The following is a 16285-nucleotide window of genomic DNA, read 5'->3' as shown; positions in this document are numbered from 1 at the left end:
AGATGGAACCTTAGGATCAACATAAATCACTAGGGGAATGGAACCTGTCTAAAGTCACAAAGTTCAGAAGGCTTACAATATTCATTCTGTTTTGGAGTCATGTGAGAATATTAAGATTATAGGGGTTATGTAGTGTCATGGGGGGATTTTTGAGGGCATTTATAAACATTTTCATTATGTTTGAGAAATGTATTTGCTGAAGGTCATTGGGTAAATCATTAGTGAATATAGTTAAAAGATAAGGTTGTTTCTCTCCCACATCTTCCCTTCCCCCTCCTTCTCCCCCTCTTCCCCTGCATTCTCCCTCCACCACCACCACCACCTCTCTCTCCTTCATAGATAACTGTTTTGATTCAGTAAATTTCTAGGTAAAATGTTGGAGTACTAAAACTACAAATACCACTCTGTTATAGCCAACAAAAGCTTTGGGTGTATTCTAATGTCTGTATCTCTAATAAGAGGTTAACGTTTGTTTTCATGTTGAAGAAATGTTTAAATTCATAGAATAAATTAGAGGATGCACAGTCCTGGGGCTTTTTCCCTCCAGGACTTTACAATCCTCAGCATGCTTGCTGACCCTTAAGAATGGAGGAAAACTACATGATAGGATTAAAACCTTATTCACCACTGAATAACCTTCATGGGATATTTTCAAAAAATGTATCTTATTTATAACAAATGTTTATTAGATTTTCACAACCTTAATTCACCTATTTTCAAGTTTTATGAAAAGCAGCAATTAAATATTGATTTTTTAAAATAACTTTTAAGTTAATAAATAAAGGCCTACCCTGAGGCTGTCTCTCCTACACGTGGAGCTCTGTTACACTCAGTTCATCATTGCTGAAGGAGGCTTCTGTGAATTCAGTTAATTTTACTTCATGGATTGGAACAGACTGCATGACCTGAAACCATGAGGATAGTTGTCTTTGAAATGAGCCAAGATGATGGGGGTGGTCACGCCCCAGATTGTTGCTTCCTGCCCTGTCCAGTCACTGATGAGTTCTTTGACCTGATGCTCCCTAAATACATTAATCATCTTGACAAACTCTCACAGCATCCATAATTTCTTATCTTGTTAAGTGGGTTTGGGTGTGAGCATTCCATCCTCACAGCCTGGACACCCCAAGCATTAATTTCTCTTCCCCTGACTACTCCTCCCACCCCACCTTCTTAGTTTCCTTTATTTTTACCAATTGTCAGGTTATAAACAAACTAGAAAGATGGAATTGGGCTGATTAAGCTGTACTTACTACAGCAAGTTTCTGCTCAGCTTCTCCCTGAAGAAAACAACCTGAGAGGGAGTTTACTCATGAGTTCTGTACTGCTCCATTCTTGCCATCCTGGACAGAAGATTGGACTAGTCATCTGACACAAAGGCAAACAGTTTAGAAGCTCACATCCAAAGAGCAAGATAATTCACACAAATATAGACTGGACAGGGCTCGTGATGTAGCTAGGACCTGGTGAACTTGCCTTCTCCATAGCTAGTCTAACCTGTAAGTGAGTGTAGTTGGCTAAATAATGGCCCCCCAAAGATGTCCACATTCTAATCCCTGGAACCTGTGAATATGTTACATTGCATGATAAAAAGGACTTTGCAGATGTGATTAAGGTTAAGGACCTGAGATATGGAAATTATCCTTGGTTAGCCAGGTGAGCCCAACCAGTATAATCACAAGGATACTTTTAAGAGGGAGGCAGGGGGATCAGCGTCAGCAGCACTAGGAGTTGTGATCATGGAAGCAAGAGGTTGGAGTGATGCTAAGAAGGGCTGTGAGCCAAGGAATGCAGGTGACCTCTAAAAACTGACAAAGGCAAGGAAATGAATTCTCCCCTTAAGTCTCCAGAAGGAACCCAGCCCTGTCTACACCATGACTTCTGACTTTCAGAACTATAAGAGAATCAATTTGTGTTGTTTTAAGCCACTAAATTTGTGGTAATTTGTTATAGCAGGAATAGGAAGCCAATACACTAGGCATAGAGCAAGTGTTCCTTATCCTTTCAGGGGCACATTCCTCCTTCCCAAAGGGCCCACCTGGGCTGCAGCTGACCACTCTAGGTTGGTCTTGTGCTTTCTATCTTAGTTGAAATGCTTTCTGGAAATGGAAAAATACGTGTTTTTTTCAATCAGTAAAATCCTTCCCTATACAAATTAGTTTTCTATTTCCTCCCTCCCACCCACTTTTTCCAAGGTCGCCTTTGGTACGTCTCAGGTAGCCTTGGGTAATCTTCCATGGCCTGCTTGATCCAGTGTGCCTGGATCTGGCACTGCCTAAGGACTTGCCATAGGTTTGGATGTCCCTGTTGTCTGAAAAACTGTCCTCGGGAAGTGGAAATGATTCACTGAGTGTAACTCTGGGGAGCGGGGTAGAGGTGACAGAAGGCAGGTGGGGCTCATTATGAGGAATGATGCTCTAATTATCAGAGCCTCCTACAAGGAAATGGGTAGCTTGGAGAGTTAGAGAGTTCTTGAAGATCCCAGGGACCTGAGCAGAGCTTGGGGATTAAAGAATGCAACTCTATGCTGCCTATAAGAAACACACTTTTAAGTATGAAGATACAAATAAGTTAAAAGTAAGAGGATGGAAAAAGATACTGTGTTCACACTAACCAAAAGAAAGCTGGAGTGGCTATATTAGTATCACACGAGGGCAAATTCATGAAGAGGACATAAAAACCCTAAATGTTTATGCACCTAATAACATAACTTCAAAATACACTAAGGAAAAACTAGTAGAACTTCAAGGAGAAACAGACAAACCTGCAATTACAGTTTATGTCTAATTAATAGCACAAGTACATAGAAAATCAGGATATAAAAGATTTGAACAAAACTATCAACCACCTAGATTTAATTCACATTTACCACTCCACCCCACAGCAGCAAAATATACATATTTTTCAGATGCAAATGGAACATTCACCAAGTTAGACCATATTCTGGGCCATTAAACAAGTCTTAATAAATTTAAAAGGATTCAAAAACAAAGAACATTCTCTGACCACAATGGAATAAAATTAGAAATCAATAATGGAAACATCTCTGGAAAATGTGATTACTGGAAACTAAACACACCTCTAAATAACACATGAGTCCAAGAAGAACCGAAAAAGGAAATAGAAAGTATTTTGAACTGAATGAAAAAGAAAAAATACAATTTGTGGGATGGTGCTAAAGTAGTGCCTTGGGGAAATTCTATAGCACCAAATGCTTATATTAGAAAAGAAGGGTCTCAAATCAGTGGCCTCACCTTCCACCTTAAGAAATTCTAAAAAGAAAAGGAAATGAAATCCAAAGTAGAAGAAAGGAAATAATAAAGATCAGAGCTGAAGTCAGTGAACTAGGAAAGAAAATCAATAGAGAAAATCATTGAAACCAAAAGCTGGATCTTTGAGAAGTGATAAACCTCTAGTGAAACTGATCAGAAAAAAAAGGCAAACTATCAACATTAGAAATGAGAGAAATGACGTTGCTACAGATTCTACAGATATTAAAAGACTAATAAAGGAATATTATGAACAACATTATGCCAGTAAACTCAACAGCAAAGACAAAATGGATACATTCCCTCAAAGACACAAACTACTAAAGCATATTCAAAAATAGATAACCTGGGGCTTCCCTGGTGGCGCAGTGGTTGAGAGTCAGCCTGCCATGCAGAGGACACGGGTTCGTGCCCCGGTCCGGGAAGATCCCACATGCCGCGGAGCGGCTGGGCCCGTGAGCCATGGCCGCTGAGCCTGTATGTCTGGAGCCTGTGCTCCGCAACGGGAGAGGCCACAACAGTGAGAGGCCCGCGTACCACAAAAAAAAAAAAAAAAAAAAAAGAAAAGAAAAGAAAAATAGATAACCTGAAAAGCCCTTTATTATTAAGTAAATTGAATTTGCAGTTAAAAACTTTCTTATGAGGAAAACTCCAGGCCCAAATGACTTTGCTGGTAAATTCTAACAAACATTTAAGGAACAAATAACATCAATTCTACACAACTCTTCCCAAAAAATTGAACAGGAGAGAATAGTTCTCAGCTCATTCTATGAGGCCAGCATTAACCTAATATAAAAACCAGACACAGACATAAGAAAACTACAGGGCTTCCCTGGTGGCACAGTGGTTGAGAATCCGCCTGCCGATGCAGGGGACACGGGTTCGTGCCCCGGTCTGGGAAGATCCCACATGCCGCGGAGCGGCTGGGCCCATGAGCCATGGCCACTGAGCCTGCGCATCCAGAGCCTGTGCTCCGCAATGGGAGAGGCCACAACGGTGAGAGGCCCGCGTACCACAAAAAAAAAAAAAAAAAAAAAAAAAAAAGAAAACTACAGATCGGGAGTTCCCTGGTGGTCCAGTAGTTAGGACTTGGCACTCTCACTGCCGTGGTCCCGGGTTCAATCCCTGGTCAGGGAACTAAGATCCTGCAAGCAGTGTTGGCAGCACGCCCCCCCCAAAAAAAACAAACACAGGTCAATATCCTTTATTTAAGCAAATGCAGGCTTCCCTGGTGGCACAGTGGTTAAGAATCCGCCTGCCAATGCAGGAGACACGAGTTCGAGCACTGGTCCTGGAAGATCCCACATGCTGCGGAGCAACTAAGCCTGTGCGCCACAACTACTGAGCCTGTACTCTAGAGCCCACGAGCCACAACTACTGAAGCCTGTGCACCTAGAGCCCGTGCTCCGCAACAAGAGAAGCCACCGCAATGAGAAGCCCACACACCACAACAAAGAGTAGCTCCCGCTCGCCGCAACTAGAGAAAGTCCGCACACAGCAACAAAGACCCAACGCAGCAAAAAATAAATAAATTTATAAAAATAAAGTAAATGCAAAAAAGTTCTTAAAACTTTAGCAAATTGAATTCCAACAATATATGAAAAGGATAATACATCATGACTATCTTGGTCCACTTGGGCTGCTATAACAAAAAACTATAGACTGGGTGGCTTAAACAACAGTAATTTATTTCTCACAGTCTGGAAGCTGCAAAGTTTGTGATCAAGTTGCTATCAGATCCATGTCTGGTGAGGGCCCACTTCCTGGCTTGTAGACAGCTGCCTTCTCACTGTGTGCTCATATGGCCTTTCCTTGGTGCCTACTCTCATGGAGAGAGAGAGAGAAATCTTCCTCTTATAAGGGCACTAATCCCATCATGAGGTTTCTACCCTCCTGGCCTAATCTAAACCTGATTATCTCCCAAAGACCCCACCTCCAAATAGCAAATCATTGTGGGCTAGGGCTACAACATATGAATTTGGGGGCACACAAACATTTCAATCTATAACAATGACCAAGTGAGATTTATTCCAGAAATGCAAGTTTGAGTGAACATTCAAAAAATAATCAGGGCTTCCCTGGTGGTGCAGTGGTTGAGAGTCCGCCTGCCAATGCAGGGGACGCGGGTTCGTGTCCCGGTTCGTGAGGATACCACGTGCCGTGGAGCGGCTGGGCCCATGAGCCATGGCCGCTGAGCCTGCGTGTCTGGAGCCTGTGCTCTGCAACGGGAGAGGCCGCAGCATTGAGAGGCCCGCGTACCGCAAAAAATAATAATAATAATAATAATAATAGTCAGTGTAATTTGCTGTATCTCAAAGATACATAAGAAGCATTTGACAAACTCCAATATTCACTCCTGATAATAATGCTTAGCAAACGAAGAATAGATGGGAACTTTCTGAACCTGATAAAGGACATCTATGAAAAACCTACAGCTAACATCATACTTAATAGTGAAAGACAATGTTTTCCCCCTAAGATCATGAATAAGACAAGAGTATCTGAACTCACTACTTCTCTTCAACACTATACTGGAATTTCTAGTCAGTGCAGTAAAGCAAGAAAAAGAAATGAAAGGCATCCTTACTAGAAAAGAAGACATATTTATTTATTTTCAGATGACATGATTATCTCTGTAGAAAATCAGATGGAATCGACAAAAAAAGCTACCAGAATTAGCAAGGAAGTCTAGCAAGGCTGCAGGATAAAAGGTCAATTTACAAAAACCTATTATATACTAGTAAGGAACAATCAGAAGTTGAACTTTTAAAAATAATACCATTTATGACAGCACCAAAAATGTGAAATTCTTATGTATAAATCTGACAAAAGATGTGAAAGACCTTTACAATGACATCTGTAAAACATTACTGAGAAAAATAGGAGACCTAAATAAATGGAGAAAGACACCATGTTCATGGATCAGGAGGCTCAATATTATTAAGATTTCAATTATCCCCAAGTTGGTCTATAGATTCAATGCAATTCCAATCAAAATCACACCTGGGTTTTTTTTGGGGGGGTGTGTGAATTAATAAACTGATTTTAAAATTCATATGAAAGTGCAAGGGACTACCATACGACCCCACAATCCCACTACTGGGTATATACCCTGAGAAAACCATAATTCAAAAAGAGTCATGTACCAAAATGTTTATTGCAGCTCTATTTACGATAGCCAGGACATGGAAGCAACCTAAGTGTCCATCAACAGATGAATGGATAAGGAAGATGTGGCACATATATACAATGGAATATTACTCAGCCATAAAAAGAAATGAAACTGAGTTATTTGTAATGAGTTGGATAGACCTGGAGTCTGTCACACAGAGTGAAGTAAGTCAGAAGGAGAAAAACAAATACCGTATGCTAACACATATATATGGAATCTAAGAAAAAAAATGTCATGAAGAGATTAGTGGTAGGACGGGAATAAAACACAGACCTACTAGAGCATGGACCTGAGGATATGGGGAGGGGGAAGGGTAAGCTGTGACGAAGTGAGAGAGTGGCATGGACATATATACACTACCAAATGTAAAATAGATAGCTAGAGGGAAGCAGCCGCATAGCACAGGGAGATCAGCTTGGTGGTTTGTGACCACCTAGAGGGGTGGGATAGGGAGGGTGGGAGGGAGGGAGATGCAAGAGGGAAGAGATATGGGAACATATGTATATGTAAAACTGATTCACTTTGTTGTAAAGCAGAAACTAACACACCATTGTAAAACAGTTATACTCCAATAAAGATGTTTTTAAAAAAAACTGCTTAGAACAAACAGAATGAAGTTATAGGACTGACACTACCTGATTGCATGACTTATTATAAAGCTACAATAATCAAAACAATGTGGTATTGGGGTAAAGATAGACATATAGCTCAGTGGAATAGAATGAATTCAGAAGTAGACTCATATATGTGGGCAACTGATTTTCAACAAAGGTGCAGAGCAATTTAGTGAAAAGAGGAGTGTCTTCAACAATCCTCTTCCCAAAAAGCATGCTGGAAAAATTGGATACCCATATGTAAAAAGTAAAACAGCTCCTATCGATACCTCACACCATATATAAAATTAATTTCAGAATGGGTCAAAGAGCTAAATCTAAAACTATAAAACTAGACAAGAACAAAGAAGAAAACCTTTAGGATCTTGGTTAGGTAAAAACTTCTTAGATATGACACCAAAAGCATTTTCCTTAAAAGAACATACTGGTATATTGGACTTCATCAAAATTAAAACTTCTTTTTGAAAGACACTGTTGCTAGGATGAAAAAAGAAGTCAGACTGGGAGAAAAGGTTTGCAAATCATTTATCTGATAAAGGAGTGGTACCCAGAATGTGTCGAGAATCTTCACAACTTAATAACAAGAAAATAACCTAATTTAAAAATGAGCAAACCATCTCAACAGGCACTTTGGTGAAGACAATGAATGGCAAATGCTCACATGAAAAGATGCTCAACCCCATTAGTCATTAGGGAAATGCAAATTAAAACCACAGTGAGATACTGTTACACCCCTATTAGAATGGCTAAAATTTAAAAGACTCACCATACCACGTGAACTGGAACTCTCATAAGTGGGTGGTGGGAATGTAAAATGGCACAGCCGCTTTGAAAACCAGTTTGGAAGCTTCTTACGAAGTTAAACATACACCTACCATAAGATTCAGCCATTCTGCTCCTAAATATTTACTGGAGAGAAATGAAAGCAAATGTTCATATAAAGATTAGTACACAAATGTTCATAGTAGCTTTGTTTGTGATTGCCGAAACTAGAAATAACTCAAATGTCCAACAACACTTAAATGGATAAACAAGTTGTGGTATTTACATACAGTGAAATACCTCTTAGTAATAAGCAGGGAGATCAGCTCGGTGCTTTGTGTCCACCTAGAGGGGTGGGATAGGGAGGGTGGGAGGGAGTCGCAAGAGGGAGGAGATATGGGGATATATGTATACGTATAGCTGATTCACTTTGTTATACAGCAGAAACTAACGCACCATTGTAAAGCAATTATACTCCAATAAAGATGTTTTAAAAAATGGAATGAACTACACACAGCAGGATAGATATTTTGATTCTCAGAATAATTATGCTGAGTGAAATGAGCCAGACAGAACAGAAAACGTACTGTATAATTCCATGTATATAAAAATCTAGAAAATGAAAACTAATCTAGAGTAACAGTGGATCAGTGGTTGCCTGGGAGTTAGGAGCATGGAGGGGCAGGACTGAGAGATAATAAAGGGGCAAGAAGAAACTTTTGAGAGTGATGGATATATTCATTATCTTGATGATGGCAATAGCTTCAGGCATATGTGTATGTGTCAAAACTAACCAAATTATACTCTTTGTATATGTCAGTTTATTGTATGTCTCTTATACATCAATAAAGCTATTAAAATAAAACCTTAAAAAAACTTCTTCAATTATGTCTCTGTGTCCCTAGGAACTCTGTTTCATTGGTCTGCAAACAGGAGGTTTTATTCAGCTTCTGATGGGTAATGGTTGGGCTTCAGCCACGCTCTAGAGACACAAGATTGCACAAGCACCATCCTTATGGCCCATGGAAGTTCTCATAAGGTCTTCTGAATCTAAAACTGCAACCCTTCTATGCTAAACACGTGCCTCCTTCATATTTTCCTACTATCATGTTCTCTACCTAGCATAATTTCTCTAGGGTCAATTTGAAATTACCATGGCCACACTGGGAAATTTCTGACATGAAGAAGATTGTTCACTTAAGAAGTACCTCAGGGGATTTCCCTGGTGGTCCAGTGTTTAGGACTTGGAGCTTTCACTGCCGTGGCCCGGGTTCAATCCCTGGTCCGGAAACTAAGCTGTACTGCATGGCCAGGGGAAAAAAAAAAAAAAAAGGGTACCTTAGAACAAAAAGAGAAGAAACCCTCATGAGTCATGAGGAGATTGTTTTTATCTAAAAGAGAATTTTTTTAAACATAGGAGACTATATTAGCTTCGTTTCTATATACTTCAAGGATTAATGAATGGTAGCTTTAAAATTATTTAGATTGGTAAAGTTGTCAGTGGCCTGAGTTACTGTCTAAACCAGCTGTAACCTCAATATCTATTTATCTTTCTTTCTATTTCTTGTGTTTGTCAAAATGGGGTTTCTGTATCAATACATTCTTCTTCAAAAAGCAACATAATTACCCTTTAAAAATTATAATTTCATATTTGTCTGAAGCTGGGTCCCTCTTAATTTTTGTCCCTCTCCCTCTGTTTTACCCCCTTAGGAAACTTTTAAAGATTAACTGATCAAAAAACATTCAGTTGTTATGTGTACACTTTTTTTTTCTAGTCCAGATAAACTGTCAAAAATGTCTAAAAAGGGCTTCCCTGGTGGCGCAGTGGTTGAGAATCCGCCTGCCGATGCAGGGGACACGGGTTCGTGCCCCGGTCTGGGAAGATCCCACATGCCGTGGAGTGGCTGGGCCCGTGAGCCATGGCCGCTGAGCCTGCGCGTCCGGAGCCTGTGCTCCGCAACGGGAGAGGCCACAACAGTGAGAGGCCCGCGTACTGCAAAAAAAAAAAAATGTTATTAAATTATGTCTCTTTTTGTAGACACTGAAAAGTGTACTTGCATAGTAGCCTTTGTTATTCTAATTATGAGAAAAGAAGAAAAGAGCTTAATTCCAAGATGAAGAAGAGCTTAATTCCAAGATGAAGAAGAGCTTCATTTAATTTTAAGGCCTTAGATAAATGGTTAAGTTAATTAATAAATCATCTTTGGATATCTGGACAGTTTCTAAGTAAGAAACAGATACAAAACACTGGCCACTGAACATAACTCTTTATTCTTATCTCCTAGAATGGCACTATTCCTTATCGTCCATAAATTCGGGAGAAGTGCAGAGAATTAACTGAATTCTAAAACCAAAATTTTTTAAGTTCTCAGAAACCCCTTGAACGTCGATGGCCTAAAGTCTTGCCATTATCCTTGATAGCAGTAAGATCTGTCCCCTCTAGGATCCACAAGTTACCTCCTTCTGAGTTAATAACGAGTTGCCCCATGGATTTGGAAAGTAATCCCAATCCTAGACTCTACCCTATGACATGCTGATATCATTAATTACAGCAGGGAGCTCATAAAATACCTCCAGCTTTATCACCAACAAGTACAGCTTCTTTTTCAAAACACCCACCTAAGCAGTCTCTGCATGATCCCAAACCTGAAGGCTTGGTTTTCTGAAAAGGCATCAGAGAAAATCTGCCCTTGAGCCTCAGTGGAAAAGACCTTTTCAGGTACTGTTAGCAACCGACACAACACTAAAACTCCAAGGCACTGATACTGAAGTTCATGTTTCCCAGCTTATAAGATATACAGACCACCTAGAGGGGTGGGATAGGGAGGGTGGGAGGGAGGGAGATGCAAGAGGGAAGAGATGTGGGAACATATGTATATGTATAACTGATTCACTTTGTTATACAGCAGAAACTAACACACCACTGTGAAGCAATTATACGCCAATAAAGATGTTTTAAAAAAAAGATATACATTACTTCATCCTGACTACTGGATGGCCATTCCATTGGAATACTTTAAACAGGATTCTTAGGATCCCTCCAGAAACTGCTGACCGTGGAAGCTGACAGCTTCTGCCCAAGGTTAATTTTCTGATTCTTCAGTGGCCTTTTTCCTTCCTTTTACCACTCACCTTGCCTGTTATTGTACTTTACACTCCCTAGGAACTGGCTCTAAGGCTCAATACATTTTTCCTTATCTTCATCCTATGACTTTTGACCCTTTATGATCTTCTCCCACTTCAGAAAAAGTAAAATGTTCTGATGGGTTTTTCTCAGACCATAGCTACTGCTCTGAATTTAACTGTTTGCTGACAAAAATTTAATCTTTTTTCTTTTAAACACTTGAGAAAGTACGTTTCCGTTTATAGGCCCCTTCTGGTTCTTAAGTTTCCCCCACGTCATTAATCCCGAGCTTCAGTCACATAAAAATTGACCTCACATCAACAAAATGCTTCTACTGAGGTTACTACAATCCTATCAGCAAAACGTAGCCCAGAAGGAATGAGAACTAATATTAGCTACAAACTTTTTTTTTTTTTTTAATTTGACTGCACCACACAGCTTGCGGGATCTTAGTTCCCCGACCAGGGATCGAACCCGTGCCCCCAGCAGTGGAAGATTGGAGTCCTTACCACTGGATCACAGGGAATTCCCTACAAACATTTGTTCTTTTCAGGTAAAATTAGTCAGGATCTGGAAATTTCAGTTTTAGCTAATATGTTAAATCTTTGTGATTTGTAGCAGTTTAAGAATTTCATAAAATTTCTTTTCTCTTTTTGGGAACTGTTTACCTCCACTCACGTTATCTGCTCATTTCAAGGGACATATAATTAGCTCATGCAAAATGATAACTTATACTCCCAATAAAGTCTGTGCTCCATTGGGATACCATTTCTGAGGTGGACATCAGACTTACACCAACCTGCCACACACTAACTTATCCAATATATTTGGGGTAATTGTTAGAGACTTTCAGATATTTAAAACTACCTCTCTTCCAGAGGATCAAATTTTCACGAAAAGAAGAGGGAAGCACAGCAGAATCTGGACAACTTCCAGAAAGATAACGGGCTCCTCCTGCATTCTCTGTGAGCTGCGGTTCCCACAGTGGTGAAAAGGTGGCCCCAAACCTGTCTCAGACCCTAACAGATGCCATCAATGACACAACTTCTACTCTGGAAGACTCCCTCACCCCCCAAAAAGTCTAAATTCTTTAGCCAGGCTGTCACGAGCAATCCGAGGAGCGAGTTAGCTTTAGCAATACCTCTTGCTGCACTTATATAAATACTACAAGTCAAGTAGAACAATTCTGATGAGGCTAAAAGAAAAAGGCACCTGGCTCTCTACAAGAGACCAGCTGGACCATGGGACATGTTTCCATGGCCTGGGTTGGGTCATCTAGGCCCCTGTGTCCAGAGTCTATTACGAGGACAAATCATCATCTTGTTTCTGGTAACTGTTTCTGGTGCTTTTGGCCGATGGATCCTGTCCAGCGTCATAAATGCCACTGTGCAGCCCTTGTCACATCAGAAGATTCAATACCTCATCCTGCAACAAAAGGAGCAGGAGAGACTTGCCCAAGTCCTCCTACAGACAATTTTCTCGGTGCCACCTCCAGATCAGCAATATCTCAGCAATGGTGATGATTAGAATATATAAATTCATGTCCTGTGACCTGACCTCATCTGACCTTGGATGAAAGCGGGGAAATGAGAAAGAAATGCAGCCCCTGACATCCAGGAGCTGGCCTGGCACTCACAGCAAGGCCTTGGTGCTCTCCCGATGGACAAAACCAATTTCACAGATTCCAAACATCAGACAAGGCCACTCTATGATTGTAATGGATCAAGACAAAAACTAGACAAATAAGCATTGTCCAAATTCCCCAAATGACTAAACATCACCCTCTCCTAGCTCGTATGAATGGGTGCTGCTTCTTTATCAATCACTCCCTTCGCCTCATCTTTCTAGATAAGGATTAAGATACCCAATCATAGAATCACCCCCACTTTCTGACAGCCTCCAATCCTTGGACTCTCCCCCCAAATCGCCTAACACAAGGCCACATCCCGTAATAGAATCTAACACCTTCTTACCGAGACATTGCGTGGTGTATATGTTCTCCTTCGTGGCAAGGAATCAATGAACCCAGATTTGTGTGACTGGATGAACAAATTAATGAATGAAGGGACTTACAATGAAAGATCCAGGACTTACCCTCTAAGAGCTCATAATGTAGCAGGAGAGACAGACAAGCCAACGGTTCTCAGGCAGTGTGATGAGTATTATAATAACACGTAAAGACAGGGTGCTGTACAAGTGACATGTCAGAGCCAGAGGTTTCAGTGAAGGCTTCCTGGTAGAGGGGACACTAGGGTGAATCTTAGGTAGGAGTTAGCCCAGTATAGAGGTAGGGGTTGGATTTAGTGGGAGGAAAAACGTGTCTAGTCAGAGAATAGCAAGTTCAAAGGCAAGAAGCAGAGAGAATATATAGCTAGGACATGACTGAGGTCAAGAAGGGACTACCAGCAAGTCTGCAGGGCCGTATATGCTTTTAGGTCCATTGAAGGGTGGTAGGATTAGATTGCATTTTATAAAGATTCAATAACCACATACTGTGATCAAAGTTAACAAATCATTTACCTCCAGATGTTAAGATGGAAGCAGCATCACTTTTATTTATTGCCAAAAAGGTATAAATTGAATTAACCATGAGGAAAAGGCAAATAATCCCAAATTAAGGAACATTCTGCACTTTGAACTCCAAAAATATCAATGTCATAAAAGAAAAAAAGGCTGAAGAGCTGGTCCAGGTTAAAGGAGACTAAACACAGCTAAACACAATGCTTTACCCTGGATTGGAATTGGGAACGAAATACTTTTTTTTCTTTTGCTAGAAAGAACATTAGTGGGACAACTGAGGAAACTCAGCTAGATAATACTATATGGATGTTAATTGCCTGATCTTGGGAATTCCCTGGCGGTAGTGGTTAGGACTCCACGCTTTCACTGCTGCTGTGAGCCTGGGTTCAATCCCTGGTCGGGGAACTAAGATTGCCACAAGCCACGTGGTGTGCCCCCCCCAAAAAAAATTCCCTGATCTTGATAACTGTACTGTGGTTATATAAGAGAATGTCCTTGTCTTCAGGAAATGCACACCACAGTGTGTGTGCATTTACACACAGTGTGTGTGTAAAGGAGCACCATGTCTGTAACTAACTCTCAAACTGTTCAGAAAAAAAAAATTTAATATATATATATGTATATGTAAATGAGAGAAGGATAAAGCAAATGTGGTAAACTGTTAACATTTGGGGAATCTAGATGAAGGGTAGTCATGAATTCTTTATATTATTCCTGCAACTTTTCTGTATGACTGAAAATTTTTCAAAATATAGTTACCCCTTCCCTACCAAAAAAAAAAAAATGCATGTAGTTGAACAAGCTCTATGTGTCAGCACTGTGGTTGGACCTGGGAAGGAGAGGGTAAATAAGATGCATCCCCTGCTCTACAGGACTCATGGTCTAGCGGACCATCTTGGCAGCAGATCCAAAGGTGTGAGACAAGACCTCCAAGAAGATGACAACAGTTTGGGCAAGAAATGGGGAAGGCCTGAATGAACTAGGGCAGTGCCAACGTAGCTGGAAGGACACTAAAGTGACAATATTTATGATCTGATGACTAACTGGACTTGAGGTAGGGAACAAGAGAAGTCTAGTGAGGTGTCCAGGCTTCTTACACAGTCCATTGGCTGGAACATGGTCCCAGTCACCGAGACAGAGTGCTCAGGCAGTTTGTGGAGAGTAATGGGATTGGGTTTGGACAGCTCAGTGGTGCTGTTAAGTAGAGGGTTTGAGCTACAGGACTGTAGTTTAGGGGAAAGATCTGAGCTGAGATATATTTGGGGGAGTCATCAGCATTGAGGAGTTAGAGGAAGCCACGAGATAAGAAGACACAAGAGAACCCCCAACATCTGGAAATCGCAGTCCCAGTCTTTGCCTCCCCCAAGAAAATGTCCTACAAGTTCTTACTTTTCTACCGATGGTTTGGGCTCTTTGCCAGATTTTTCCCAGCTGGACGTGTGGCTTTCGGAGGCTTTGTATACTTCCTTCCTACGCGTAAATGGAGACATGGGAGAGTAGTTGTCTTAAGTACCTCCCGGTGTGAAGGTGAAATAACTGAGGCCATAAACACCATTTATTCTAAGTACTGACCGTAAACTGAACTGAGATTGCTCCAACCATCTCCTGCCTGCCTAGAGCCTTGTGCCTTTAGGTATTGATTTCTGGTTCTTCCTCCTTAGTGAATTAAAGGAAATTAGAATGCCACAATGATCGTGATTTGAGTGCAATTTGATAGTGCAGATGGCAAAGAATGGGACACATGATTGAGAGATATAAATAATGAGGTAACACTGACCTTGGATTCAACACATACAATAAAATGCATAAATCTCAAGTGTGGCACTGGATGGTTTTTGACAGTACATACACCTGTGCAACTCACGCCTCCATCAGGATACAGAACAGCTCCAGCACCACAGAAAATTCCCTCAACTCCCCTTCACGGTTAATACCTGACTCGCATCCCTCAGGAGCAGCCACCATTCTGTTTACCTCCCTCCCTTAATTTTATTTTTTAATGTTCCAAACGTGTGGGTTATTTAGAGAAAGTATGGATCGTCAGGTGGCAGAGCCAGGAATGCATTTAGGCTCTCAATGGAGAATGTGAAACTGAGTGCAGTTTAGGAATATTTATTCCACAGGATTTTTTTAAATTGAGGTATAGTTGATGTACAATATTACATACGTTTCAGATGTACAGCATAGTGATTCACAATTTTTAAAGGTTATATTCCACTTATAGTTATTATAAAATATTGGCTATATTCCCTGTGCTGTACAATATTTCCTTGTATCTTATTTATTTTATACCTAGTAGTTTGTACCTCTTACTCCCCTACCCCTACCTTGCCCCTCCCCCCTTCCCTCTCCCCACTGGTAACCACTAGTTTGTTCTCTATATCTGTGAGTCTGCTTCTTTGTGTTATATTCATTAGTTTGTTGTATTTTTTAGATTCCACCTATAAGTGATATCACACAGACTTTGTCTTTCTCTGACTTATTTCGCTAAACATCAAATAAAGCCTCTCCTCTTGCCCCACCAAAAACGTTTTGCAAGAGTTGGCCTCCAGTTGACTCTTCTCCACTAAGAAAATAGGATTTGTTTAACTGCTTGAACTTTCCTTTTGAACCTGTTTGTGTTTAACCGGACCCTCGACCCAATCTCTCGGTGAGGCATTTGGATAACTTTTTTTGGTTGTCAGAGATTACCTTTAGCTATCCGTCCAAACTCCAAAGCTTAGGTGCACTGGGCTCCAAGCCTCTGTCCCACCTCCCTGCCCCGGCGGGCTCTGCTGGATTCTTCCTGCCGAGAAGGTGGGAAGGCGTAGAGGGAATCCGTTCC

General features: G+C 40.8%; 1 non-coding gene across 1 annotated transcript; it reads left to right on the top strand.

Annotated features, from left to right (window-relative positions):
- Positions 1 to 4333: 4333 nt before the first annotated feature.
- On the top strand, positions 4334 to 4406 carry TRNAE-CUC (transfer RNA glutamic acid (anticodon CUC)). Its single transcript has one exon. It is a non-coding gene; the product is annotated as a tRNA-Glu (tRNA).
- Positions 4407 to 16285: the final 11879 nt, after the last annotated feature.

The sequence above is a fragment of the Kogia breviceps genome, chromosome X (assembly GCF_026419965.1).
Source record: "Kogia breviceps isolate mKogBre1 chromosome X, mKogBre1 haplotype 1, whole genome shotgun sequence".
Classification (NCBI taxonomy): domain Eukaryota; kingdom Metazoa; phylum Chordata; class Mammalia; order Artiodactyla; family Physeteridae; genus Kogia; species Kogia breviceps.
This window is presented reverse-complemented; position numbering and strand designations above follow the sequence as displayed.